Genomic DNA, 5,187 nt, shown 5'->3' with positions numbered 1-5,187 from the left:
ACAGAATTTTTTGTAGGGCGTTTCGCCAAGTCTCTTGAATCATACAGTGGTGTATCACTTTAGTGAATGTGAGGCAAGAACAGTTTACTTAAAAGGTGCACTCAGATATATCTTATCTTTTCCAGTCATCGAGAGATTCTGCCTGCCACCTGATGCAAAAGTAGTGTACAAAGATGCAACAGGGACAGAAGTTGATGAAGTGATTTTCAGTGACCTTATCAGCCAAGGCACTGTGGTCCTAACAGTTTTCTCAAGTGATGGTGAGAAATTTAAAGGGGCAAGCTCAACACCAGACATGGGGAAGGGCTGTGTGGCTGCTGGTTGTTCCAAATAATCAGGAGCACACAATTTGACCAATCAGCTGTTTGAACATTGAGATCAGTTAATTTAAATGAGTCAGGTCTGCAGTGTGATGTTGCCTTGTTAGTTAAAAATCCACAGCCAGATTTTTTTTCTACACCTTACAGAATAATGTTGTTTTTTCCTTTTAGAATTTTCTGATTGCTCCTTGTCTTCTGCATCTGATTGTTCTGATTCAAGCTTCAGCTCAAATGCAAGTACATCAACTATACTTCTAGATGAGGGTCCCAGGAAGAAAACAAGAGTTGAGGGTACTGTTGATGCAGCATCTGCTAAAAAGGTTGTGACTGTCACGGTTTGCGGGGCAAGCCGTGTGGATTTGTAGTAAGGACCCAAAAGGCGGCAGCTCTGGTGCAGGTGAGTGTTTATTTACAGGGGTGTAAGTACAAACAGCGGTGGCGACAAAACATGAAACCGGAAACCTAAACTGGGTAAACTAATAAGACAAACCAGAATGAGGATGCAGGGAGGTCCGGAGAAATACATACGGGGAGACGCAGGGAGACCGAGGGGAAACAACACAGACGAACCAGCCACTACTATGACAGAAGACACAACTAAAATACACTCAGAGAACACAGGGGGATTACATACAGGTGGGAACACAGCTGGGAGTAATTAACATGACGAGACTAGGGAGGCAAACTGAAAACACTCACATAAGACACAGACCTTCACAATAAAACAGGAACTTACACATGAAAGGACACAAACTAAGAAACGCGGACTAGATACAGGAACACACGGGCAGAACAGAGTAAACACTAACCAGAGGAAGAACAGAACCAAAATCGCGAAGAGAAAACACAAAACGCTGGGTCAAAAGGACCCAGGATCATGACAGTGACAAAACTCAGTTCTCATAGTTTTTTTTCTACTTCATTATTCTTAATATGTAGAAAAGCTATTCCTCACTTTTTGCCTCTTTTTTTTCTCAAGTTAATTGAAGGTGTACTTGGAACCAATTCAGGTGGTGAAGAGGTTCTCCAGGAATATCACACAACACAAACTCTAACAGATGCTACCAGAAGAAAAATGGTCAATATAATAGTGGCTCACATGATTGATTGCCATGGGTATGTGTGTTCTATTGGTGCATTTTTTTTTTTTTAAATACAAGTTACTATTTTGCCATTACTTAAGCATGCTAATTTAAAATCGTTTTTCAGGCACCTCCCCACCAAAGCTGTTAGAGAACAGTACGCGCTAGGGGTAGTGACATTGTTCCCATCCCTGAAAGACCCATACTCCAAGAAAGGCTATGTATAGTCACTATTATTGCACTTTGTTTACATAATTTTCATGCTGTGCATCATTGGGATTTGTGTGCGTTGACATTTAAGTTCTGAAAATTTTCAGATTGACAACACATTATTTTTGAATGTATTTACATTTTAGGAACACTTCTATGATGCTGCAAGCAGCACTGGATACATTTCTTGGCGTTTGAAAACGATACAGAGAAAGACTAGAAGAGGATCTGCACCACCAAGTAGCTCCACTGGCTTTGCTCAAGAAGGAGGTAAGAAATTAAGTGTCCACAAACTAGATAATGTTCTCATTTACATTATATACTATTTTGTTTTCATTTACCTATCTGCTCAGCACCTATGCTTTTATGTTTGTATGTTTTTCTTCAGGGGGCCCAAATTACCAAAGGCCCATTAATGTCGACATGCAGCTTGATCGAGATGCTTGCCAGGAGGCCATCTCTTTGCTGAACCATACATCTGACACTTCCTTGATTTTCCAGAAGATGAGAAAGACCTTTCAGCATCGTCAGAAGCTCATCAATGATCCTGACAAAGGTCTTGATATCCTGTCTATCTTTCCAAGATTCTTGGATACAAAAGGATTGGTGAGAATATTCAGTGGAATTTTTAATATCACTTTAAATTTCAAGATGAATGTGGCAGTAGTAGATTTTCTTTCTTAAAGGTGAATCAAGACTTCACTCTCCTGTTTGATGATGAGATATCTACCAGGCTGCTTCAGAAATGGGATCCAATCTTTAGGTATCAAATCATCAAAGAGGCCAAGCAGCTCACCTCAACAGTAGAGTTGCGTCAATTGGTGCACCAATTGACGCAACTCTACTGTTGAGGTGAGCTGCTTGGCCTCAGCAGAGAGTCCACCAGGAAGTGATCTTGATGAGGCAGCAAGTGAGTTTGTTAAATATGATTTGCTATAAGCAGTTAAAGTTCAATAGCATCAGGATTCTATTAATAAATACCAATTCATTCACCTGTTAGCTTTGCTTCATCAGTTTTCTTTAGCTGTTAGTTTAATGTTTATGACAGCACATTTCAACTTTCTTAGGAAGTGCTTTTCTAGTTCTCCTTAAAAATTGCATTTGAAAGATTTGCTGTCAATTGATTCTTGTGACTCTTTGGCCGCAGCCTTTGACCAAGACATGGCCTCCCAGTTGTTACTGTTACATTTCCTTCTGCCACCTCCAGGAGGACCAAAGTATCAAAAAATCAGCGCCTCTGATGCTGTTGAGAGACTTGTAGTCTTTCATAAGGTAATTTAATATTTATAGTTTTTATCATAAGTTGTCATGTCACTGGTTAAGAGGTGAATGAAACAAATTACAGTTGAGCTTACAAAGGAGGTTTACATACTCATTTCTGTGATGCTATTATCTCTGACTTGCTCCTGTGTCAAATGCTCAGTATCTTTGTCTCAACTCCAGTCTTGCTGCAGTTTGGAAGAGCATCTCCAGAATCAGCAGAGTCAGCAGCCATACCTCCTGCCTGTTGGGCACCAGAAGAGGAAGGTCGACAGCTTCTACACTCAACAAAAATATAAACGCAACACCTTTGTTACTGCTCCCATTCCCATGGGATGGACGTAGAGACCTAAAATTCATTCCAGATACACAATATAACCATCCCTCCCAAACAGTGGTCACAAATCAGTCCAAATGTGTGGTAGTGGGCACATCTGCTATATTGAGATAATCCATCCCACCTCACAGGTGTGCCACATCAGGATGCTGATCTGACATCATGAGTAGTGCACAGGTGTACCTCAGACTGCCCACAACAAAAGGCCACCCTGGAATGTGCAGTTTTGTCTCACAGCAAAATGCCACAGATGCCACAAGCAATGAGGGAGCGTGCAATTGGCATGCTGACAGCAGGAATGTCAACCAGATCTGTCGCCCGTGCATTGAATGTTCATTTCTCAACCATAAGCCGTCTCCACAGGCATTTCAGAGAATATGGCAGCACATCCAACCGGCCTCACAACCGCAGACCTCGTGTAACCACACCAGCCCAGGACCTCCACATCCAGCAGGTTCACCTCCAAGATCGTCTGAGACCAGCCACCCAGACAGCTGCTGGAACAATTGGTTTGCACAACCAAACAATTTCTGCACAAACTGTCAGAAACTGTCTCAGGGACGCTCAACTGCATGCCCGTCGTCCTCATCGGGGTCTTGACCTGACTCCAGCTCGTCGCCGTAACAGACTTGTGTGGGCAAATGCTCACATTCAATGGCGTCTGGCACGTTGGAGAGGTGTGCGCTTCACGGATGAATCATGGTTCACATTGTTCAGGGCAGATGGCAGCTGAGAATGTCCCAGTTCTTGCATGGCCAGCATACTCACCGGACATGTCACCCATTGAGCATGTTCGGGATGTGCTTGCCCGGCGTATACGACAGCATGTACCAGTTCCCACGAATATCCAACAACCTCGCACAGCCATTGAAGTGGAGTGGACCAACATTCCACAGGCCACAATTGACAATCTGATAGACTCCATGCGACGATGTGTTGCACTGCATGAGGCAAATGGTGGTCACACCAGATACTGACCGGTTCTGGGTCCCCAGACCCCCAATAGCGCAAAAAACTGCACATTCCAGGGTGGCCTTTTGTTGTGGGCAGTCTGAGGTACACCTGTGCACTACTCATGATGTCAGATCAGCATCCTGATGTGGCACACCTGTGAGGTGGGATGGATTATCTCAATATAGCAGATGTGCCCACTACCACACATTTGGACTGATTTGTGACCACTGGTTGGGAGGGATGGTTATATTGTGTATCTGGAATGAATTTTAGGTCTCTACATCCATCCCATGGGGAATGGGAGCAGTAACAAAGGTGTTGCGTTTATATTTTTGTTGAGTGTATGTTGCCATAGACAAGCGTCTCATCCCCTGCCAGGCCAGCCACTCCCTTGGGGCATTTGATGAGCTTTTTAAAGCTCATTTTGTGTTCAATGTGTCTTATGATGCTGCACTTGTGAATTTCTACACATTTCTGCAGACAACAGTATACAATATTGATATGGGGAAAATGAAGGAGTCCCCAAGAGTTCGTGACCTGAGAGCCAAAATCCTTAACCAGGAAATTCTTCTCACAACCTAAGTAAAAATCATTAAAATGCTGACATGTTTTTTGTGTAAGAGAGCTTATCCCATCAGTCAGCAGCTGATTTCACATTTAAGAGGTGAACATGGTTATTATCCTGGACCTAAGTTTAAGTTATTTTGTTGGCAGCCAGGCTGCAGGATTCAGCTCCAAACTTATGCAGGCTTTAGGAAGCACCTCAGTAGTTTTCACAGCAATGTTGACCAAAATGATCGAACTTCAGCCATTGCTTGTTTTTCTAATGACACAGTTTCACCTGCTTTGGAGGACCAGTTTAATTCCTCAAATCTTCCTCACAGTTCTCCCAGTGTTCTTCCAGAGTCTAGTTCTTCCAGTGTTCCAGTGAGCATTGATTCAGTACTTACAAGGGATTCATCCAAAGAAATGTGTGCATCCATTGTGGCCAAACTGCAGGGTAGTGGCCTTTCTAACAGTTTAG

General features: G+C 43.0%; 1 long non-coding RNA gene across 1 annotated transcript; it reads left to right on the top strand.

The window, feature by feature from the left end:
* Nucleotides 1–229: 229 nt before the first annotated feature.
* Nucleotides 230–1,863, top strand: LOC113028966 (uncharacterized). The gene is made up of 5 exons (XR_003273316.1): nt 230–260; nt 541–640; nt 1,300–1,436; nt 1,530–1,623; nt 1,759–1,863. It is a non-coding gene; the product is annotated as an uncharacterized LOC113028966 (long non-coding RNA).
* The last annotated feature ends 3,324 nt before the right edge of the window (nt 1,864–5,187 follow it).

Source organism: Astatotilapia calliptera, chromosome 2 (genome assembly GCF_900246225.1).
Source record: "Astatotilapia calliptera chromosome 2, fAstCal1.2, whole genome shotgun sequence".
Classification (NCBI taxonomy): domain Eukaryota; kingdom Metazoa; phylum Chordata; class Actinopteri; order Cichliformes; family Cichlidae; genus Astatotilapia; species Astatotilapia calliptera.
The sequence above is the reverse complement of the archived record's forward strand: the minus strand, read 5'-3'. Positions and strand labels throughout refer to the sequence as shown.